This window comes from Cervus canadensis, chromosome 14, assembly GCF_019320065.1.
Source record: "Cervus canadensis isolate Bull #8, Minnesota chromosome 14, ASM1932006v1, whole genome shotgun sequence".
NCBI lineage: Eukaryota > Metazoa > Chordata > Mammalia > Artiodactyla > Cervidae > Cervus > Cervus canadensis.
The window spans coordinates 43,106,049-43,130,645 of NC_057399.1; the positions used below are offsets into that span (position 1 = coordinate 43,106,049).

Genomic DNA, 24,597 nt, shown 5'->3' on the forward strand with positions numbered 1-24,597 from the left:
AAAGCTCGTTCTTTGTATTGATAGCAAAGATATCTACAGTGCTTATGATTTACCAGGCAAGGTTCTAAGTACTTTACTTATGACTTATGTATTCCTCATCAGAAGTCTCTGAGGTAGGGACTCCTAGCATCCTCGTTTTGCTGATGAGGAAACTGAGGCAACCAGGTGATTTAGCAACCTGCTGAGGGTTAGAGTTAGTATGTGGCAGAACCAGGTATGAACCCAGGCTGACTGGCTCCAGAGCGTGTCCTTTTGCTTTCCAGGAATGTGAGATAGGACATTAGTGGTGTCCACTTGTTCGTGTAGAGATCCCAAATCTGCTGCCTCGGTCTTTGCTCTCTAGAGTAAGGGAACAACTTTATTTCCAACTCTAAATGATGCTTTTCCTCCTACATTTATGATATAGTTTCCCAAACTTTCCCCCTTGCCTTCTCCTCTGAATATCCCCTACTTTGTCAACATTGTCATTCATTTACCTCAGTTATCCAGGATCCCAAACGTGGTCTGATCCAGTTGGAAAATGGTAGAGTTATCACCTGCCATGATCTAAATATTATATTGATTTTTTTAGTAGTTGCATTACCCTAATGATCACATATTAAATCATGGTCAACTGACAGACCTGGTCAAAACTCATAGCTCTAAAGCTGGTATTATCCTGTCTGTACAGTTTATTCTTTCAACCAAAGTAATGGACTTTGCATTTGTCCCTGATGTTTTTTCCCCCAACATTTACACTGTCAAAATTATTTGAATCTTGATTCTATAATTCATGGCCACTTACAATTTTATAGTAGATTTCTTTGTTGGAATATATTATGGGCAGCTAGGCTTCTGGAACATTCTATCCTTTCTACCTAATTCAAGATGACATAGCCAAACAGTTACTTTGGTCTTAATGAAATGACAATTTCAGGCAAATGTGTGTGTATGTGTGTGTATATTTATGTTGGTATGTACTATATTACAGTTTTAAAAAATTTGGTTTGCTCATAATTTTCTTTGATTTTTTAAGCTCCCTAAGTGTCTCCTACCTTTTTTTCTCTAACTTTAAAATAGAAATATTGAAGCATGTTTAGATGAAGAGGCCATGCCTTGTTCTAGGCTTGATCTCCCCAAGATGAGCACTATTCTGTGACCTTCCTATGTTCATGCAGCAAGTCAGGAAATCCAATCTGCTCACCTTTGGGGAGTTCTTGGACGATCCTCTTTTATAAGAAACATTATTTTTCACACTGAGAGAGAAAGGAGGGCTAAGCAAGTATTCTTAGCAGTTCACCAAACACTCTGGAATTATCTTTACATTTTCAGCTTCGAGCCCGTATCTAAAAGACATACTGATTTCCAAAGTCATACCAGCTTCCTTCTTTTCCATGGTAGGTAACTTTTGTCTTCTTGGGCTTTTCTCCTGCTACCATGCTACATTTATCCATTCTGCTGCTTGCTATCCTAAACCAGTAGCTGCTATTTCTGTTCTGCTGATATGGGGAATGTCTTTGTTTCTACTGATTTTATGGCTCTTATACTAGGCTCTGATAAAGTTTCATCAGTGTATTTAAGTTTCTTTGCAGCCCTCTCTCTTAAGGAATGCAGAATCTGTTTTTCTGAGGCTAGGTGGAAGCACATGGGTTTTTAATTAGAAATACCCCTTCTTACTGACAGTGAACCACTGTTCCACATAAATTCCAGACACACCATCAGAGGTCAAATTCTTACCACTTGTGGTAAGGTAAGCTCATTGGGTTCTAAGGTGGACATTGTCAATTGTTTACTAACATCCATTCTCTTTCTTCTTTCCTAACAAAATCCTTATTTTCTTCTTGGTATTCGACCTCTGTACCCAACTCAGCCTTGTAACTCACGGGAGGTTTTTTCAGTCTTTCATTTCAGGGATGGGTCTTGATTGGTCTAAGTCAGTCCTTACCACCCCATCTCCTTTGCTGGTCATTATCCCTGAAGCCAGGGATAGGACAGTTCATACTTGATGGTTCCCTGGCAACTACTGGTCCATTGGGTAGTTGGGACTCCCTGGGACTCCCGTTGACCAAATAAGACTGAAGGAAAGAATTTTTAGTTCACAGTTGGGGGAGAGTTTTTGTCTTTTGCTCACTGAACATGAATAAGGAAAAATGTAACCCTCTATGCTGCTGAGAGCTAACTTGTAATCATGAAGGAAGTCGGCTTGAAGACAAAGCCAACAAGTGCCAGAAGAACAGACTAAGGGAACTTCAGAGGTTCAGAGTCTGGGCCGTGATGTGCCCTGCCTTCCTGATATGTGGGGTAACACCTTCTTTCATTGTTTATACCCGTTCTAGTCAAACATGTTCAAATTAATGCAGCATCTTAAGGAAACGGGAGTCTTATGTTCTTGCAGGTTTGGTAGAATTCCTGAGGTGGGCTTGCATCCAGGGGAAACCCAGCTTTTAAATGGTAAACTGTCAGCTTTGTTTGTATAGTGCAATTGAAATATTTGTTTCTTATGGATTAGCTTTTTTTAACATGACAGAGATGCTCACTGGACCCTCAAATAAATTCGTCTCCATTGATCCAGTGTCTTATCCCAATTATTCTCAGCTTCCCAGGTGGTGCTAGTGGTAAAGAACCTGTCTACCAATGCAAGAGACATAAGAGACACAGGTTCGATCCCTGGGTCGGGAAGATCCCCTGGAGGAGGGCATGGCAACCCACTCCAGTATTCTTGCTTAGAGAATCCCATGGATAGAGGAGCCTGGTGGGCTACAGTCCATAGGTTCACAAAGAGTTGGACATGACTGAAGCGACTTAGTGCATAGCATGCATAGGGTGGTGATGATCATGTCTGATCATGCCTTATAAATGAAACATAAGTATAAGAACCTTAAAAACCTTTAAAAATCTGATGTTGGTTTTATAAAGCTATATAAATTATGTTGAAGAAGGGAGACATTTAGTTCACGCATGACTTAAAAAAAAGAAAAAGTTCATTGCGACCATCCATTCCAAGATGCCTGCTCTTAGGAAAGGTACTTGGTATCTTCCTAACAAAAATGTAAATACTCTTTCCAGCGTGTCATCTCACTGGTAGCTTGGAGAACTTGGAGAAAGAAGGGTTTTATGTGGTAACATGATTATTTCCAGCATTTCTAATCAAATAGCTTATAAGGAAGTGAATTATATATGGTCCAAGTTGGTTTGAGGCAGAATAAATTCATTCACATCTTCATGCTAGGTGTGATGTGTTTTTAAGTTTTAGATGTTCAGTCTGTTTTTGTGACAGCCTCACTTTAATGTCTCAGGTTTCCTGAATACCAAACTCTCTTTGGCTGATGTAAACTTTTATTAGTGTTTCTGATCTAAAGGTGGGATAATTTGCTTTTTAGGGCAAAGATATACCTAGTTTCATTTCAAGTAACCAATAACCTCTAGTTTATCTTTTAGTTGAACTTATATATTTGTGTAGTGTGTAGTGTGTGTGTGTGTGTGTGTGTGTGTGTGTGTGCGCATGCGCTTTTGTATGCCTCCTTATGGACACACATGCCTGAGCTTTTTATAAACCAGTAGCAAACAACTTAAGAGATGTGGTCATATAGAATGGACCGAGCATCCTTTTCTTGAGTGAGAGATAATAAATCATTGTTCTCAGGTGGAATCTTTTATTTATGCTTTGGGATTCCATTTTATCGAGAAAGCTTTGGTTTTCCTTTTTGGCTTTGTCTAAGCTCCACTTTAGTAAGTAATTCCAATCAAGCTGACATTTATTAGTGAGGACATGGTCCACTCCAGTCTCATGCTCACAGTCCAGCTGTTGCCATAACAACTTTCCTCTGGACTTCCCTATTTGTAAGTATGTGTATATAATGGCAGTGCTGTGTGGTTGCAGATTTGCTGTTTGTTAGTAGAATAAAATCACTATCTACTCCTATGCCTTAGGAATCAGTAAGCAAGGGTTTTTGTCATTAAAAGAGTTTTAGCTTAAAATTTGAGCAATTGAATAGTATTACCATAAACTGGAATACAAGATTTTACTTATGGGTTGTACGCTGAGAATATTTCTGTTTTCTAAGACATTTCACACTCATCGTTTTATCCTCACAATAATCATGGGGGTCTGAAAGGTACATGCACATCCTGCCATCATCACTGTTTTATAGTTGAAGAAAATCAAATCAGAGCAAAGTGATTTTTCCCAAGGCCACTCAGTTAAAAATTGGCCAGTCCTGAGATTCAAACTCAGAGCTTCTAAATTCCACCATGGTTTTGCCACAGGAAGAAACAAAGGTTGAATCAGTACTCTGAGGTCATTCCAAATTATTGTCTGTTGTTCTTTTGTGTGTGCGTGCGTGTGTGTCTCTGTGTGTCTGTGTGTGTGTATGTGTGTACCATCTCAGAAGGTAAGAGTCGCCTGTGTTATTCTTGACATTAATTTTCTGAGATATCCCAAGGAGATTTTAAATAACTTACTTAGTTGGAAAATAGAGCTGTTTATTTGGGTGCTCCGGCTGGTGTGCCAGTTAAATAATTTCTGTGTTGTTAAGTACTTCTTCCTTTATTTCTTACAGATCCAGAAATTCAGATTCCCTGGGGATGGAACCTCTTTAGCTTCAGGGTTTTATAATAATCAAATTTATTTATTTTAATGGCAACCCACTCCAGTATTCTTGCCTGGAAAATTCTATGGACTGAGGAGCCTGGTTTGTTACAGTACATGGGGTCACAAAGAGCTGAACATGTCTGAACAACTAACACTTTCACACTTTATTTATTTATTTTTAATTGAAGGATAATTGCTTTACAATATTGTTTTGATTTCAGGTTTTGAAAGGATTTGAGTTGTTAGCTCCCCCATGGAAGAGTTTAAAACTTTTAGTGCTCTTTCTACATGTAAAAGATAGTATTTTGTCCTGATTGTCACATCTCCTGGAGTTCTCTCTGTGATTTCAAAAATTCATAAAGTGAATTTTTTGAGTGTCTGTATATGCTGGCAGTGCTCAGCGCCTCCCTTTGGTGATCTCAGTTTTCTGATTTACAGAGACTGTATTCTGAAGCAAACAGTTGATTTTGCTGAAACTAGTGATAAACTAAAGAGACCAAAACATTGTTTTTCTCTCTAGTTACTCTGCTCTTACAGACTATTCCATTGAGTTAATGTTGGACACAGGTGGTTCCTTTTAAACCTGGATCAATATGTTCTAGAAGTTGTGCTATTAACATCTGCAATCTGTATAACAGGATGCTTAAAGTAAAGGCTATTTCTTTAAAATGGGGAAGGAATAGTTTTGGAGGCTGGGCACCATTTTTTCTTAACTCTGATGAACATCAGAAGGGGTCTTCGAGACTGGGAATGAGCCCGCTGAGCTGGAAGGCAGGCTGTTGGCGCAAGGCAGAGGAAGGAAGGACATAGCTTATGTGCTTCTTTGTCCTCTTCTTGATCTACACTCCCTCCCAAAGTGATTTTGTCCTATCCCAATGGCTTGCTGCATTTTTCAGAGCTTGTTCAGGGAGATAGAAACCACTCTAGGGAATTCCCTGGAGGCTCAGTGGTTAGGACTCTCTGCTTCCAGTGCAGCAGGTCTTGGGTTGGAGTCTAAGTTGGGGAACAAAGATCCTGTATGCCTTGCAGAGTGGTCAAAAAAAAAAAGAAAAGCATTATAAACAGTAATGACTTGAATTCAGAGAATTAGAGGCAAGCAAAACCGTTGGAAGGGCTGTGGAGCTAAGGTCAGGGAAACTCCCAGTGATGATTTCAGCTGCTGGCAGCGCTGGAGTGGGTAATTCTGGAAAGTTTCCTCAGAAGTCACTGTGAACTTCAAGTCTCCAGGAGCAGGTGATTCTCCAGAGCTTGCTGGAAACCCCCGCCATATATGCTGATGTGTCTGCCTGGAAATCTTTCTGGAAAACTCTGGCTTCCAAACTTTGTGCAAGGGCCTCTGAGAGGAGACCCTAAGCCACAACCACAGAGGGGAAGACTTCTAAGAAATGTGTTTCTGGCTCTCCCATGCCCTGTGATACAGAGGAGAGTGTAGCAGGAGGTGGTGCTGATGCTGAGTTATCAGCTGACAACCAAGGACATTGCCTGTATCCATTTTAAAGACCATTATTTTCAGTCCATACCATGTGAAAAACAGTTACTATATGAGAATGTGCAAGTCTGAGGCTCCATGATGATCACAAATGTGAATGAATTTGGTAGCCTTTATCCTCTTAAAAGTTGTTCTTTTAGCAAAAAAGTAGGGAAATAAAAAAGAAGAAATTAGAGAACCAATGATAGCCTCACTTTGATCTTTGTCTCTGTCCCCAAAGCAAACAACCTCACTAACCAGCGACAGTAATTTTTAAAACTATCATATGAATCATTACAATTGGGGCTTTCCTGGTGTCTCAGTTGGTAAAGAATCTGCCTGCCAATACAGGAGACCTAGGTTAGATCCCTGGGTTGGGAAGATTCCCTGGAGAAGGAAATGGCAACCCACTCCAGTATTCTTGCCTGGATAATCCCACAGACAGAGGAGCCTAGTGGGCTACAGTCCAAAGGCTCGCAAAAGAGTTGGACATGGCTTAGTGACTAAACCCCCACCTCCCTTGAATCTTTACTAAATCTGAATGAATTTCAAATATTGGCTAAGAGTTTATCTATTCTACCATAAAGAGAAGCTCCTAAATCAACAGTTCTCAAGTGTTTGATACAGTGAAGTATTTCTGGAGTATTAACACAATGAAGAAAAACACCTTTTCTTTTACAAGTAAAAGAGGATGATCAGGAAAATAGAAATAATTCTTGTAAAGTAGAAAATCTTCTCCTAGCTCTTCCCCTCCAGCTGTTTCTTTTTTTTAAATCCCTGTTTCATCATGTGCTTTTTCTCTAATTCCTCTTTCTCTCCTCACACCAGTTGTACCATTAGCTCTTCCTTCTCTTTGTTTTTCCAAGGAGACTTGGTCATGGCCAGGATGGTCATCCCCCACCTCAGGAACACTGACTGTGCTAATATAAATCATTTGTGGAGAACATACGATAGCCGACAGCCCAGGCCAGCAGGTCTTGGAATGTGTTCTCCTGCCAAAGCCCCTCCTCCCTCCCACAGACATTTTCATCACTGGATTTCAAAGACAGATAATGCATGAGAAGAAGTAACAGCCGTTTTTCTTCCCCCAGCATACCTTCCTCCCACCAAAACTCACCCTGATACCCAATGGGAAAGAAATGAGACAATTAGATTTTTTTTTTTTCCTTAGAAAATTTGCAAGACGAAGCCCCAGAGACAGAGCATGCCAGATGTTGTGGAGAGCATGGCTGCTGGGTCCCTTCGGCCACACATGCTGAAGTCATGAAGTCAGGAAACCTGACTCAGTAGTCGCTGTTCCAGTGTGGGGGCTGACAAAGCACCGCATGGTCTGGGACGGCTGGAAACCGAGCCCATCCCCGGAGCCCAGTCCTCTTCTGAGTGTGTTCTTGGGCTGGGGTCAGCGGGAGGGAGCCTGGAGACTTCGGACTACTTCAGCACTTTCTGGGAAACCGTGAAAGGTCAGGATAAACTGGGGGCTTGGTGTCCCTGCAGTTGCAAGGGGAGTCCCGTCCACACTGTTGATGGATGCTGAGTGCCTGGAGTCTAACCGTGGGTCCTGGTACAGGGTCTTGGATGCATACTCCCACAACGAATGAGATGAGATGTCCAATAGGTTTAAATGAGAGAAAGTAAGAAAGCACATGCTTCCATGTTTTTCTATTCCAGGTTTGCCTTTATTAAAATTACAGTGAGACAGTCCTACAAAAAATGAACACAAACACAAGAGTGAACCAACTCTTAAAATGCAGACTCTAGGCTCAACCTGCTCCTCCTTGAGCCCAGATGCAATCAACTCCCCCTCTGCCATATGCTGTTGTTCCAGGTCGAGGTGGCATATTTATACCAGACTTCTGTGGATTCAGAAGACTTCAGTGCTATGCTCATTTGCTCCAGACTTGACACAGCCTGGCAAAGCAAATAAGATCCTCCTTTTTGGCCCTGCTGATCAGCTCTGGGAACAGCCCCAGCTGCCTCTGATTCCCTGGAGACCAGAGCATCCTCCTGGGCTCACACCTAGAAACGTTCCCCAGATACGGAGTTGTACGATCAACATGGACCCACGCTCTGGTTCTTAAATTAGTTCAGAACATTCACCAGGGAGACTTTGGGGCTGCCAGCCCCAAAGATTTGAGTGGACTGCTACAGACCAGGGCATCTTTCCTAAGTTCCCAGGTGGGTCTGATGGACTTGCTGAGCATCGGTGACCTGTCTGGGACAGCTGCATTAGAAACTTTTTCTTACAGTGATGCCTCCAAGTGCCTCCCTAGTCCCCCCACCCTCCCCCAACCAGACAGGTGCAGACATTTGCTGTTGCTATTCATCAGAGCATTTTACAACTAGCTTTCTGCAGAACAATAAAAAACAAAAGAGTTCAACTTAAACATAGCCAAATGACTTTTCACAGAGCAGTAAAGTGATTTCCTCCCCGGCTCTGCTGTGAAGCAGATCTGAGCAGCTCTGTCCATGCCGGACATTTTTGCAAGTTGACCCTGGGCCCACTTCAGAATCACCCTACAAGGGACCTGGACTGCCGGGTCCAAGGTCCATCACTGTGGTTAATTCCAGGCCTGCATCCCCAGGGGTGGGTGGGAGCTGGCTGAGGCCTCAGACCAGCTGGGTAAAAGAGCCCCATGCCCACGCTGCCTGGTGGCCTTCAGAGCGCTGCAAGGTGGGTGGTCTGCGAGCTGGCAGAGCTCAAGGCTGCAGGAGTTCACAGCCCCCTCTGGGGGACATGACGAATGGCCGCGCTGACAAATCCTGGTCTGCTTTCCATCTCGGAGCTGTGCACGGTTTCGCTTTCAAAGCAGGAAAACAAACCACGGGAAGCAGACACAACACTCACAGGCCACAAATGATACAGCCATTTTCTCCTCTCAAGTCAGGGACCTGCAAAAGGGAAAGAAAAACTGCTCTGTTAGAATTCCTTGATGAAGAGTGGATACAGAAATCTCCCCCAGGGCTTGGCCTGAAACCGCCCCCGCACCCTCCCTCGTCACCCCTCCTTCTGACCAGCTTGAGATTCAGTCCTCTCTGGTGCTCAGACCCATCTGATACTGGTCTTTTCCAGGGCTTCCCAGTTTGCACCAGCCCTGATGATCCCCAGGCCACTGAGGAAGGGCCACACAGTACACCAACCAGTCCATGTCTGCCGGATATGCTTCTAGAGTGCCACTAAAACCTCTTCTGAAGAAAAGACTCTGCAGGTAAAGGACGTTCACAATATTCTAATCTACTCTGACCTCACCTCCATTTTAAGGATGAGTCCAGTGAAGAAAGGAGGAGAAAAGAACAGTGTCACGAGAAGTGGGTTGATTTCTGTGACCCGCTTCTCTCTGATGTTGCCTTGTCCCCATTCCCCTCTTTCACCCTCTGTTCCTTCCTTTAGGATGTGCGTGGTAATTTAAGGTTGAATTATCAAGAACCAGAAAGAACCACTAGAGAACTTTGTCTCTGTAGATTGTGAATGAAAACCATGTTAGCTAGCCAATGTAATAAGTGATTCCCCTGCTTCAGCCTCTCCCAGTTGGCAGACGGATCTCTGGGATGCCTGGGTCCTGTGTGCCACACGAGATCATGTCATGAAGCCTGTCTTCTCTGTGTTCTCACGGCAACATAGGAAATGTAGCAGACAATTGGGGTGGTCCCCTCCCCTGGCTGCATGTATATAAAGTGGCTTTGTCCCTAGCCATAGCTAGCTAAGACAATCTGGACCAGTGAATTCCTTCTCTTTATTGTGTAGTGGTTAGCAGCAGGGATATGCTCATGCAAGAGGTGCTATAAAAATTAGGGCCATAAGTGTTGTGGGTAGACAGGACACTATGAGCAAAGTTGCTGCTGCTGCTGCTGCTAAGTCGCTTCAGTCGTGTCTGACTCTGTGCGACCCCATAGACGGCAGCCCACCAGGCTCCTCCATTCCTGGGATTCTCCAGGCAAGAAGTAGGGAGGATCAAATGAATAGAGTTCAGAGTAGGCTGTAGGGAGCACTGGGAAAGAAGGGTAAAGCCCCTGTTATATCAGGTTAAAGTACTTGGAATACTCTCTTAGGCAATTGGCAGACATTAGAAGGTACGTTAAATAAGGAAGTGAAATGATCAAATCTAAGTATAACAAAGTTAACTCTAGTGGCTCAGTGGAACATGGATAGGGAGTGAAGAGGTGGTTAGGAAAATCTATCTTAAATGGTTTATTTGTTCAGTTGTTCAGGAAAAAAGCCTATAGTGCTCACTGGGTGTCAAAGGAGAGTAGATAAGAGCTTTAACTGTGGTAATCCCTGTGAAAAAAAAGGAGAAAGGGATTCACAACCCAGGTCCAACAAGGCTTGACAACTGATTTGCTGTGGACATGAGGGAGGAGCGGGACTCAAGGGTAACCGAGGCCACAAAGGGACTGTGCATGCACGCGTGCTAAGTTGCTTCAGTCGTGTCCGACTCTTTGTGACCCTATGGACTATAGCCCATCAGGCTCCTCTGTCCATAGAATTGTCCAGGCAAGAATACTGGAGTGGGTAGCCATGCCCTCATCCAGGCAATCTTCCCAACTCAGGGACTGAACCCACATCGCTTATGTCTCCTACATTGGCAGGTGGATTCTTTACCACTAGTGGGAAGCCCACAAAGGGACTGACAGGCCATTATTCTGAAAGGGACATGTAGGAGGAGGGGCTCTTTGGGATGGAGTTGGGGGAGTGATCAGGATATATATCGAAATCTGCTTCCTCCTTGACTGATGAGGCTATCCTAACATTAGAGAACTATCCAGAGGTCTGCAATCAACCCACGCCACCTACAAAACTAATGTGAAAACAAAGGAGTATATTTCATGATGATATGAAACAATCAAAATGTGCTAACAGGGAGGTCACGAAGGAAATGAATTATTAGGAAAGAGTGTGAGCCCAATACTAATATGAAAGCCCTTTTCAGGAGCAGAGGGCCTCTTAGAGATTCGTAGCAGGGCTAGGATACAGTCACCTTCAATGAGTGTGGGCTTCTTTGGAGAACTGAGATAAACATTTGGGCCCATGGCTGGACTTCTTTGGAGGAAGGATCTCAGGGGATGAGTAGAGCAGAAAATTTTATCTTCTGCCAGTTTTCTCTCCTTCTTGCGGGATCCCGGTGTTCTAGAACATTCCTCAGATGTGGTCTCCCACCACCTTCTTCTGAAATTCACACTTGGCTCTCTCTCTCTCTCTTTAATGCATACCACATGCACCTGTGTTTTGAAATATGGATAACTCTGACTTACTAGGGTATTTTTTCTGTTATCACCTGCTTCCCTGTAGAAATGTTAGAAAGATGGAGTGGGGGAAATCATAGAAAAAGCCTGGCTTTGGTGCCAGAAAAACCTGTTGTCAGATTCTACCTGATGTGACCTTGAGCAAGACACTGAGCTTCTCTGGGCCTCAGTTTCTTTAAAACTTCATTAGACTATTTCAGTAGTTGGGGTGATGTCTAAAAAATATTCAGTACTTAGTAAGCATTTGGTAACTATGAGAATGACTGTGACTCTACACTCTTGTTTCACTGTTCAATATCGTAAATGGTCCCAGCTTATCTGCCAACAGGTAAAATTCTCTAGAAACAAAACTTTAGCAAATATCAGTGTGGAATTTATTCATGTTTTATTTAATTACTTAGGGCATTTAATGAAAGAATGAATTATTAAGTGAGAACATTGATTGTTCCCTGTGTATGGCAAGAAGATCTCCTGCGTGTGCTTAAAATAACTCCATAAAATGTAGATCAAGCCGTAGTAAATTAAAGGAAGGGAGAAATGGCACGAAGATGAAAAACAAAATTGAGCCTGCAAGTTTGCACAAAATGGTAGCCACACCCCAATGATCCCACATCCCTCCCACTCAGAATTCTGGCTCTCTGGAGTGCTGGTGGGTGCTGGGTTCATGAGCCAGAGTGAGACAAGCTCTCTCTGTGTCTGTGTTCCTCCAGACCCTCTACCCTTCTTCACCCTACTCCGGGCCCTGGAAGCCTTGCTGTCTGGATTTTCATTGGGTCTGTCCAATGGGAAACCCTTGTAGGATGTGGGAATGAGGGAGAAGAGAGATCTGAGGTATTTATCGCCCTGATTCTCTCTACTGAGTCTCTCTCTGACATTTTCTGGGTTCTAGAAGTTGAGTTTCAGGTTCCCTCTCCCTCCCTCTATGGGCCTAGAGGTGGTGACAGCTCCCGTGTCTTTAGACCCAGGGGACTGGACCATCTCTCATGTGGTATACTCTACCTACACTTTGCAAATAGTCCTTTCATTAAACCTTTCTAGAATTCTTTGGATTTGAGTGTGCCATCTGTTTCTTGCTGGGCAGTTAGCAGTTGATACCAGCCAAGTCACACTGATACAGAAGGCTGAGAAGACTGGAGGAAAGGAAGCAAAATGAGAAAACAGAAAATTAGAAAGAAGGGAGGCTATGACAGCCATGGAAAGTATCACTAGAGGACAGAGGGATAGAGAAGGCAGGAAATAAACTAGGATCACACTAATGGAGCAGAAAAGTGGTGTGTGGGGCAAAGACACGCAACACCAGCCTAGAGTCTGGGACTACCCCTCACACTTGGCCTCACCAGCCCTTGAGAACCTCTCGGGTGTCCAAGTAAAGCCAGTCAGAGTGGTCCACACATGGGCTGGAGTGCTTAGTGCAAGAGTAAATTGAGTCACACATAAGGCAGTAACCTCTGAGTTACTTCACTGTGTGAAGACATAGTCTAGTAGCTGATAGTTAAAATGTATGTAATCTAGCATCTTGAGATAAATCTGCATTATATTCCATACATTCCAAAAGGGAAAACCATATTTATTGAGGGTCTAGTTCTTGCCAAAGCAGGTTTTTTGTAGTCCTCATAGCAGCTGAAAGGAGAATAGTGTTACCCTCATTTCATAGGTGAGGAAGTACCTTCAGTGAAGCCAACTAACTGGCCTGAGCTACATAGCTTGTATGTTTCAGATGTGGGAGCTGACCAGTCTTTCTGGTTTCATTGAGGAATTACGCTCTCTCAAAAACAATGAATCCTTATCCAGAGGGATCCGTGAACCTTCTCAAATCCATGAACGTTTGAGGCACGACTAAACATTGCTCTGGTTTGCTTTCAGTTTCCAGAGGCAATGTCTTGATTCATTTTCCTTTCTAATGTTCCTCTCCTTGTGAGAAATAGACTTGCGTGTGTTAGCCAGAGATGGTGTGTGAACTGGGACTGGGGAGTGGTAATGGTGTGGTGGCTCAGATGGTTCAGAATCTGCTTGCAATGCGGCAGACCCAGGTTCGACCCCTGGGTTGGGACGATGCCCTGGAGAAGGGAATGGCTACCCACTCCAGTGTTCTTACGTGGAGAACTCCTTGGACAGAGGAGTCTGGCATGCTACAAGTCCATGGGGTCACAAAGAGCTGGACATGACTAGGTGACTGACACACTCCTACTGCTATAATGGTATGATGTGCTGTGCTCACGTTACATTTCCAGGAAAACCGAGGCTGCTCGGTGAATTCCCAACACCACGTACTAGGGCAGGGTGACTCACGTTGTAACTGTGACAGGAGATTGTCACTAAGGGTATAATGATACCCCCTTGTGGAAGGTTTGTTTTGTTTTTTAATAATTTTTCTTAAAACAGGAAAGAGCTAATCAATATAAAATCTAGTTGATTCCACAACTGTGTAGTGAGTGACTGTTATATGTAGGACCCTGGGTTTGGAAGCTCCACCTCTTTAAGGCTTATTTAAACGTCAATTTTTACTAGAATTAATCAAACAAAGCACTACCAGGATCTTGGCCACCCTGCTTCCTTGGTGGCTCAGATGGTAAAGAATTTGTCGGTAGGGCAGGAGACCCAGGTTTGATCCCTGGGTCGGGACGATTCCCTTCCTGGAAAAGGAAATGGCAACCCACTCCAGTATTCTTGCCTGGAAAATCCCATGGATGGAGGAGCCTGGCAGGCTGTATGTAGTCTGTGCGGTCCAAAGAGTCAAACACAACTGAGCGATTAACACTTTCAACTTTTACCTTTCAGAGGGGTTAACACCCAAATGCCTCTTAGGGGCAGCTGCATGTGCCCGTGGGACTGTAGCCTGTCCTCCTAAGTTTATTCTTTCTGTTTCCTTTTCAGAGCAAAGAGGAAAAGAGGCACAGGAATTCCCAGGCAAGAAATACAGATAGTAAAAGCTGTTGCACGGAGCTCCTGGAAGGCTGGTGAGCAGGTGGGTAAGGATGTCAGGGTGAAGATATGGCGAGTGAAAGAGACTAAGGTTAAAGTAACCATGATTGCGTTTGAAGCCACATCAGCTCTTCCTGATTTCCTGTTGCAGACAGGAATTTTTAAAACATTTTAAAAGACATAAAGACATTTTAAAAGACATTAAAAAACATAAAAAGACAAGACATCAGAATATCTGATGTCCTTTTCATAAGAAAAATACCATAGGATTCCCTAGTGACTTCTATGACAGATTCTAAAAAGCATACAGTGGAGGCAACGTTTGCATGAGGTGCATGAAGAGGTTAATGAAAGAGAGTATCGGAATCCTATTAAATATGCCCCAGATACTCATATTCATGGATTTCTGATGCGAGTCTCCGGCCTGCACTGGTTTGGCATTGGGAGTGCATCAATAAGAAAGACATTGCACAACTGATACATTTAATAAATGTGATGATGAAGGAAAAGACTTGAATAGATCCTCTTCTGCAGGCAGTTAGGAAACTCAGAGCAGACACAAGACAAGTTAGTATGTCTTGGCCAAAAAGGAAGATGGAAAGAGAGAATGATTATAAAAACACCTACCCATCCTTTCAGTGGCCATTACTTAGCTATGGAAAAGGCAACTTACAACAAACCAGAGACTCTAAGAACCAACGCTGTAGCGAGATAGCTCTTGGGTCAGAAAAAATCCTCACTAATCCCTCCTTTGCAAAACATCAACAAGTACGTCTAATACTAGCAAAAGCTGAGCTTTCAATAAATCAGAAAACAATGGAGGCATTGTCTGAACTCGCCAAATAGTTCTCTGCTCCCACCACACAGAACACTCCAGGCTGTGTGCAGCCAAAACTCAGCCCAATCTTATCGAACTAAATTGATTTATGAGAGGAAAAACCTAAAAAGGGAAGCAGAGAAATAATGATATTAATTCTAATAATGCATTGACTAGTGCGCGTATAAATCATTCTCCCCACTCAGATTGGTTTCATACAAATAAGAACTCTATGCATAAACTCGTCTCCAGCCGCCCAGGCAGCCACCCAGAGCCTGCTCTTGCAGATAGAGCTCAAGAAAAAGGGTGGGGGGTCTGCTGGAAGTTCACAGAAGTCTTGCCTGAGAAAAGCCTGTGGGATCAGCCCCAGAGGTACGATGTAATTGGCCACACACACAAATGTTGCCGCATCCGAACATTTTTGGCAATTCATGAAAGCCTCGTTCCTAGAGGCCACTTGAGTGTCCAAATAAAAGGGGATTTTTGTTAGTGAAAACTGGAAAGAATAACCCATCCTAGGATCAGGCTAATAGGGCCTGGCCTGTTAAAATGTAACACTGGGCCGGCCAGAGTTTGAAGTGTTGCTGGCAAGGATTTGGAGCAGCCGTGAGGAGAGCCAAGCCTCTCTCACAAGGAAAACTCTGCTGGTGAGGGGAGCTTTCCACAGCCCAAAGAGCCTGTATGGCCCACCTTGAGAGGAGAGCTTCTTCTGGGACAGGGATCTTCCCATACCGGGCTGAAGGGGGAGAGCTTGGGGTTGCTTCTGTCTCCCTCAGCACCTCGGGCTCCACTCCCCAGTTCCCTACTCCACCCACCAGGCTGTGCTTCGAGGCAAGTGAGACTTAGTGGCTGACCTCTGGGGCCGCTTTCGCACATGGCCTGGGAACAGCAATTGCTCTCCGTGTGTCTGCAGGGTGTTGACAGCCCTGGGCCGAGGGAGCTGGGGGAGGGAAGCAGAAACAGTGATGCTGTAGAAATCAGGCCACAGAGGCCTTCTCTTATCACCAAAGGGCCCCCAGCTGAAGAAAGTTCTACTGCTGCCTGCTTCACAAAGGAAATGCCTTCTCCTACTGCAGGCCAATCTTGGCCTGTTTGAGTAGCAGAGGCCCCTAGGTTCTGCATCTAGTATTGCCAGATAAAATACAGGATGCCTGCTTAAATTTGAACTTCAGATGAACAATGAATGGTAAATATAAGTGTGTCTCAGGTGTTGTATGAGAAAATACTATTTTCATTTGTTGTGTTAGGTGGAATTCTTAGACACCACCAATGACCCTGACTCTTGATTAATCTTCTCCTCTGAAGTGTGGGTAACACCGGTAACTAAATAAACCATCACTGCTGTGATTGTCTTACATTACATAACAAAAGGGATTTTATGTTTGCAATATGCTATTAAGGTAACTAATAAGTCATGTTTGAGTTAATCAAAATGGATTAACTGTTCCTATCCATATGAACCCTTTATATCTGGATCTAGAGGCCAGAGACAGACAGTGTCCAAGATTCAAAGCAGTAGAGAATTCTCTGCTGGCCTTGAAGGACAACACTCTTGTGTTGCAGGGAAGCCTCACAGCCAGGCACAATAGCCAGCCTCTAGAACCTGAAAACCGGAGAAAGCAATGGCACCCCATTCCAGTACTCTTGCCTGGAAAATCCCATGGACGGAGGAGCCTCGTAGGCTGCAGTCCATGAAGTCGCTAAGAGTCAGACACGACTGAGTGACTTCACTTTCACTTTTCACTTTCATGCATTGGAGAAGGAAATGGCAACCCACTCCGGTATTCTTGCCTGGAGAATCCAAGGGACAGAGGAGCCTGGTGGGCTGCCGTCTGTGGGGTTGCACAGAGTCGGACACGACTGAAGTGACTTAGCAGAAGCAGCAGAACCTGAAAACAGCCCCCAGTTAACAGTCAACAAGAAAACAGGGACCCCAGTCCTTTACCGCCATGAACTGGATTCTGATACCCTGAAAGAGCTTGAAGGAGGATCCCGGGCCTCAGGAGAGATAGCAACCTGGCTGGCCCTGATTGCCCTGGGAGACCCTGAGCAGAAACCCATCCATGTTATGCCAGACTCTGGACCCCTGCAAACTGAAGGAGGAAAATCCTTTTGTTTTCAGCAGCTAAGTTTGTGATAATATGTTAGGCAGTAATAGCAAATAAATATTTTTGCTGTATCTTAGAGCTCTATCTGTATCCTATGGTCTCTAAGACATACTTGTAGAGGTTCCTGGTGTAGACAATAAGAATAGAAGATGTATGAAGGGGCAAGGCAGACCTGGATAAACTGGGCATCCACTTGTTAGCAACCTCAGTAGAAGAAGAGCAAAAGCAGGAAGACAAACCATAGTATTGTCTGCTCTGGTGCTCATGTCCTAGCAGGCAGGGGTGGTCTGGCCTCCTGGACCTCACAGCCCCCAAGTCTCAGTTTAGACCTGTAAACACACACACACACACACACATATGCACCCTTATATATACCTTGTCTCCCAGGGAGGAATGTGGGAATGTGCAAGACAATCTGTCCCTTGTCTCAGAGACAGATACAGTTAATACATCTGCGTATAAAAGTGTGGTGTCAGCCAGAGCCCATTACTGATCCAAAGCTATAGAAACACATGTGTTCTGTGTAAGGATAAAGTGTGTGTGTGTTGGAGGGTGGGTGTGAATATAAACAAAGAAAGCAAGGGCTGTTCTAGTCTAGAACTTCCTTGGGCATCAGTTCAGCTTCCATTCAGATCATGTAAACAAGTCTTCAGAGACTAAAAGAAACTTGGATATCATTTTTAAAAGGCTCAGAGGCTTGGTTTTGTGTTTCATTTATCCAAATGTTCTTTTGCTTATGGATTCCCCTAAATTTTCTTTCCAACCTCTTCTCAGCCCCTCTGGCCTCACACTACCCTTGAAAGTGGCCAGGAGGAAACTCTTAGGTGTCAGCCAGTCGGCATGGAGAGTTTCTCTTTCATCCCCTGAGTGTCTGGAGATGTGAGTTTAATGAGAGTCATCGACCTTTGAATTATACAAATGGACCTCTTTAGCAATCACTTCCCTCCCCAGTCCATACCCACCCTCAGCTTTTAATCTTCTCAATTATATTTCCTTTTCATTGATTACTACTTTGCTAACTTTCAGATTGAGCAGGCAGTAAAACCTTAGCCACACAGGTAATGCAATTGCTTTTTGAGCCTGACGCCTACATCTCACCTCCTGAGGGGGCTTTCAGGCCCCCCTCCCACCCTACTGGATCTTGGCAAGTCCATCAACCTTCAATTGATTTTGCAAAATGGCCCCTTCCAACCAAAGACCTGTGCAATCCTAGTTAGGAAGACAGAATTACCATTTTGAGCTTTGGTAGCAAAGATTGGTGAGGCGGGGGTGAGGGGGGTGGGGAGGAGGGGGCGTGTTGCATGCTGCTGTAGGGAGTATGGGAAGGGGCCTCACAGAGGCTGGCTGTTCCCAGCTCTGCCTGGGAGTAGCAGGTGATAGGTTTGGGAGCGGGGAGTTCCGGGTTCTGTTCCCACCTCTGCTCTGACTTTCTGAGCAACCTTCGTTGAACTGCTTAAGTTTCTGTGCTTTCCTCTCTGTGCCATCTGGAAGGGGGAGACAATGACACTTGTTTGTGAAAATGCTTTGAGGGATCCTGGCATAAAAGATCCAATGTAAAAGCAAGTGATGGGCAATGCTTCCCATAAAGAGCCCCTTGTGTGCATCTGCAAGAGGCCCCATTTGAGGGCAAAGAAGAAAACTGGAGAAATTTCCTTGATATCAAGGCCAGGCAGAGGACGGACGTTCCTTGGGACAAGTTAGAAATCCCTGCTGTAGCTGGGGGCTCCAGAGCTATAGCTGGAATATGAGCTCGGCGAGGTGCATGCTGGGACCTGGCCAGCAGAACAAACAGATCTGAGGTCTCTGCACCAAGCAGGACCCTGTACCGTATCAGGATTAGCCAGGGGACCTGACCAACAGCAAGGGACGGGGCGGTGGCGGGGTGGGGGGCGGCCCTGCCTCCCATGATTTACAGGCACTGATGCAGGGACCCGGCGGGGGAGGGGGGAGTCAGAGAACTTTGGGGACATTTTCAAAACTGGAGGTCGTTCAGAGGAAATTACTCAATAAAAACCAGGTTTCTCTAACTGAATAGATCAATTTACAGCTCATAAGGTGGAAAAAGTCTGAGACTTCAAGATTCTGGTTGGGCGGGTCTCCTAAGGTTTCCTCCCTTGGCAGAGCGGCTGTGGCTTTGGCTCTCTCAGGCCAGGCACCCCTTCTGTAGCTTTCAGGGCCAGCACTTTTTCTCTCATCTTGTTTCTCTCTTTCTCTGCTACTTAAATTTTTCTGGTTAAGATTCCTCCTCCCTCTTACAAGCCTCCAACTTTCACCTCCCTACAGTCCTATTAGAGAAGCCCCTATTGTTTTTGTTTTCCTGATGATACAGTTCTTTTTTCGTGGTTCGCCCCTCTTAGCTGCCTCCCCCTCCCTGTGGGTAGTCTCAGAGCCTCTCTTCCCTCTGTTTTCCCTTCAGGTCCCTAAAGCTTCTGCCTTTCTCCTCCAGCTGCCCATGGTCTGTTTTTCTGTGCACCTCTCAACCTCTCTATTTCTCCCTCTCTGCCTTTTATCTTCCTAGCCCCTCTCTTTGGTTGCTCTCTTGGCCTTTCTCTGTTGCTACTGCAGTAATTCATGATGAGCGTCCAGTAACACCATCACCTATTGACTGGACTGCTTTAAGTTAGCACAAAAGCAAGAGATTTCTCAGGGAGGCAGGATCCAGGACCCTGGAAGGAAGATAGACAGGACCCAGATGGAACTGTATTGGAATTCCATTATCCATCAATCATCATTCATTCATCATCCATCTATCTACTCATCGACCCATCCATCCCTTCATCCAAACCTTCATTTAATCATTCATTCAATGAACATTTGTTGATGTGTGCTACATGCCATGGACTGGGCTAGGCACTTGAGAGAAAATGGAGATCCAGTATAGACCTGAGCCTTGATTTCAGTAAGGGCTAAGGAGAGGTATAGAGTTACCAAGAGACCATCTCATCAGGATAGGAGCTACTTAGGAATAGGAATTAGGCTGAGGGGAGAACATGCAGGCAGTGTACATGACTTTTGAGAAAGGCTGCCACTCCTCATCCCTCCCAAATCCTCTCCCATTGGCAGACCAAAGGCTCTAGTTCTTCTAGCAGAAGTCAGTGCCGCTGGGCATTGACTTCAAGTGAAACACATCCTGTGACCTGGAAACAGTGACTTGGTCTAAGTGGTAAATAAAAGTCATTAGTCCTTTCCTGGGAACAGCCTTTATGAGTGGGCAGAAGGCATTTGACACCTGAAGGTGGGAGCTTGTGGGAAGAAGTCACCTCTCGAATGTGGATGTGTCCCCAGGATGATGTACTTGCTCTGCACGGTGCTGGGGGTGGACTCTGAGGGTCTGAGGGAAGAGGCCGTGCCTCCTCGCTAGCCTGCTCTTCCAGGTGTCAGCTAGCAGGCCCCACAAGCTGCTCCTTCCCTCTCTGGAGCCTCAGTCCTTCCATAAACTTTGGAGACTGGGTAGTTCTCGAAGCCCCATGCCTCCCTCCTCCCTCTCCCTGGCGTTGGTCACAAATTCTAAGCGGCCCTTGAGTTTCATGCCTTGATGGCCTGGTAATTGTTATTGGAACTCGCCTAGGATGGATTTACGGTAATGAATTCACCTAATAGCAAACCCGTCACAGGCCTCTTTGCAGACAGGATCTTTCCCAAGTGAAGATATTAGAAAACCATTCTGCAAAGGAAAAGCAATACTGACTGGTGACTTCAAGTTTAGGAAAAAACACCACTGTTTGAGTTTTTCTGTTGGCCTCTAACTTTAAACACTTCATTGGCCAGTTGCTAACCAATACAGTTTTTGGCCAAGTTCCTGTTTATATTGGCACCAAATGTGTGTATCACAAGCAGTTTGTGTGTTTTGGGACATGTGTGTATGTGTGTGTGAATCTGTATATGTTACAAACTCCAAAACTTTTGAGTACAAGGTCTTGTGCTCTGCTTTTTGCAGATTGTTCTGTCTATAGACTGAACTAGCAGGCAGAGCATCCGTGTGCATGAATGACTTGTTGTCATTCACCCTTCCCCATCACAGCCACCCTCTGGCTTGGCCTGACCTGGCATGGAGCTCTCTGGCTTCCCTGGCCCCTGTCCTACTGAGTAATGAATGAGTGAGATGGCCTCTGCCCAGTGAAAGGGGCTCCGGGGACAGTGGGTGCTTTTTGTGTCACCTCAGTCTGCAGGACCAGAAGGCAAATCATCAGGAATGCTTGGGATGAGGAGGAATTTGCTCCTAGCTTGAGCCAGGAAGGCTCCATGTTTCTGTGGCTTGGCATTAAGCAAACAGCTGCTTTTTTGTTCTCTCCTCAAATTATTTGTCCAAACAAAAGGCAACTGTCATGGGGAGAAAAGTACAATTTTTCCAGCGCTTGCCCCTCTGTGTGCCTCTTCTCACAGCATGCTCTCTGACTGTGTGCATTTCCACAGTTCAGTGTCAAGTTTCCAGCTGACAGCAAGGCAGGGTCTGCTGCCCTGCAACGTGAAAGCCTCTCTGAAGCCTTCTGACCCAGCGCAACATCAGAGCTAAAGGCCAATTTCCCAGGATGGCACCTTCCCTATCCAAAATCCCCAAGGATTTCCTAAGTCTGTAAATCATGAACTGAGAAACATTCCCTTGGAGACTGAAAGTTTGGGAAATCAGTGAAGCCTAGAGGAAAGAAGATGCTCCCTCAAACTCCCATTTCTTTAGAAAGTTTTGTAGTTGGTTCTTCTGCCTGGCAAAGGATTGTTATTTAATTGCGAGTCATCCTTTAGAAAAGACCTGGGTTATTAGTTTGCATGTCTTTAGAATATGGTAAAATATGCTAAACAATGCAACTAAATGATATAGAATTTAATCTTCCTCTGAGGCTTATTGGGATTAGGCCATGTCCTTATCTGCCCAGCACACTCATGACTTTTCTTTAAGACTTGGGGCAAATGTCATCTTTCTAGTGGGGACCTCCCCTGTCACCTGACCCAGAACTGCCCTCACCTCCCCTGCAGAATTAGGGCAGCCTCGTCCAGCCTCCCATAACTCTCCTAGTACTAGCACGTCACAATGTTTACACTTTCTGTTCTGAAATAATTTCAGACTTATAGAAAAAATTGGAAGAAGAGGATAAAGATTTCCTACATACCAACGTTTCTCAACCCTTTTCTCATTATTGCCCCCTTCCCCCCCAACCCTTTCTAGATTTTTTTTCCTAATTACCTTCTGCCATGAAATTTTAATACCATAGATTTGCGGTAAATATGCCTGTGAACTCTCTGTATGTCTGAGCTTTACATGGAAAAAGAGTGAGTTTTGTTGCCCCCAAGAACAATTTCCATTCTTGTGAACACAGTATTGCCTCCTGGAGAATGTAGGCTGTATATCCTTTACCTAGATTCCCCACATGCTAGTATTTTCTTGTATTTGCCTTATTGTTCTTTCTCTAAATATGTATTATTGTTTAGTCGCTAAATTGTGTCCAGTTCTTTTGTGACCCCATGGACTGTCCATGTGCCCAGGCAAGACTAGTGAAGTGGACTGCCATTTACTTTTCTGGGGGATCTTCCTGACCTAGGAATCGAAGCTGTGGGTTTGCATCTCCTGCATTGCAGGTGGGTTCTTTACTGCTGAGCCACTGGGGAAACCCCTAAATATGTGTGCATACACACACACACACATATATATACATAGAAATATACACATTTATTTATATATATACACAGTATATATTTTTTCTGAATTGTTTAACAGTAAGTTGAAGACATGATGCCAAATAATTTAGAAAGTGTTCTTGTAAACAAAAAGTTTGTCTTTGCATTTTAACAAAAAAAATTTTTTAACATTTCCATCTTTTCCATATGGCTGTAGGTTTCTCAGGGTCTACAACCTGTTTTTTACTATCTTTGGAGACTGAGTACCAGGATAGGGCCTAGAATATAGAAGGAGTTGCCATAAAATAATACATTTCATTGAAATATAGCATATGCAGTGCATTTTGATATAATTTCCATATAATTTAATAGATATGATGAAATTGTTTCTCTTAGTATAAAATATATAATGTAAAATATCATATGCTGTACATAAAAATGCAAACCATTTTTATTTATAAATGAATGGAAATCCCAGGGTCATCAGTATAAACTTAAATCACAAAGTAGTCTATAGTTTCAGAAGCTAGAAGAAATTGGACTAAAAGTTTTCAGACTTTGGAAGTTGCTTTAAAAATAGCAAATAGCAAACCAAGAAACTATTCACCTGATGTCAGTGTCATAGAAAATTACTTGGAGTTGTCTGAGCATGGCACTTGCCACCTGGTCTCAGCGTTTGTGTTACTCTTTGGGAGACAGTGTAATACAGTAATTCAAACACTGTCCTGTCTTCTTGCATTCACTCATAAAGATTTATTGACAACCTTCCATTGACAAACAGGTATCAGAGGATCCTGAATTTTCTTTTTCATTTTCTATGTACTGAAAAGTTGCCTAACCCATATTTGCCTTGATTTCTTTGACTGCAATATGGATATCAATATATTGTGTCCTGGGGGTCTGCACATTGCTTAATGTGATATAGGATATGCTGGGGACTGATTCTTCATGAATTTTAGAATGAAAAATGTAGAACAAAATTCCAGGGACTAAGATAACTCAAATAAGACTTATTCCAAGAATTTGGCATCATAGGTGTGAATACACTTGGTATGAATAGATAGCCATCCCACAAAATATGTAGCTGATGTACAAAACATGTAAAATATTTATGTTAGGTTAATTTATTTTAAAATAAATTATTTTGTTGAATTAAACTTTACCAATGAAACATTGACAACCCTAAGCATAAATGAGAAAAAAAAGTAAGTATTTGCTGTTGTGACCACTATTTAAAGATTTTCTTGACTTTCTTGAAGATTGCCAAACCCTGATGTTTCCTTGTGTTTCGTCCAGTCTATGCAGTCTGCTCACCAGATTACCCCAAATATCATCTGAGAGTCCTGAACTTGGGGGGGAAAGCTTGGGTTGGGGGAGCTGAGAATAAGCTGTGATGTTCAATGGTTAGAGAGTAAGACTATATCAAAAGCTAATTTTGTTGAAATCACAGTATTCACAATTGATGTTTCCATACTTTGTGCCTTTCATTTCCTCCAGAGCAAATGGACAAGAGAAGCTATTCACATCTTCCAAACTCTGAGACAAGACATCCTGGGACAAATCACTGTGAGGACTGCAGCCAGTTATGGCAGGAGGTCCCGTATCACTGAATCTGGAGCTGGAGGGGTCCAGGTGAGTAATATCTCATCCTGTAATGTTGTAGACAAAGTTAAGTCCCTGTGGATGGAGGTGACTTGGTTATGGTCACAGAACAAGTTACTGGCAGAACTAAGACTAAAGTCCAGGTTTAGCCCTAAGTCTTGGTGCTAGGATACTTTCTTTTTTTAAGTGCCCTCCTTGGAAAATTTAAAGATTAGTAGATGAGAATATGTTTTGTTTCCACTTCTTCAAAAGAAACATTCTG

General features: G+C 43.9%; 1 long non-coding RNA gene across 2 annotated transcripts in view; it reads left to right on the top strand.

Moving 5' to 3' along the window:
• LOC122453305 overlaps positions 1 to 24,597 on the top strand; it is a 181,224-nt gene that overhangs the window by 38,071 nt on the left and 118,556 nt on the right. Inside the window, exons 1-4 of one of the 2 annotated variants that reach the window (XR_006272998.1) lie at positions 7,243 to 7,498; positions 9,109 to 9,244; positions 14,151 to 14,241; positions 24,231 to 24,365. This is a non-coding gene — a long non-coding RNA (uncharacterized LOC122453305). Of the gene's footprint in view, positions 1 to 7,242; positions 7,499 to 9,108; positions 9,245 to 14,150; positions 14,242 to 24,230; positions 24,366 to 24,597 lie in introns of those variants that run through there. The other variant, XR_006272997.1, reaches the window with a different exon arrangement.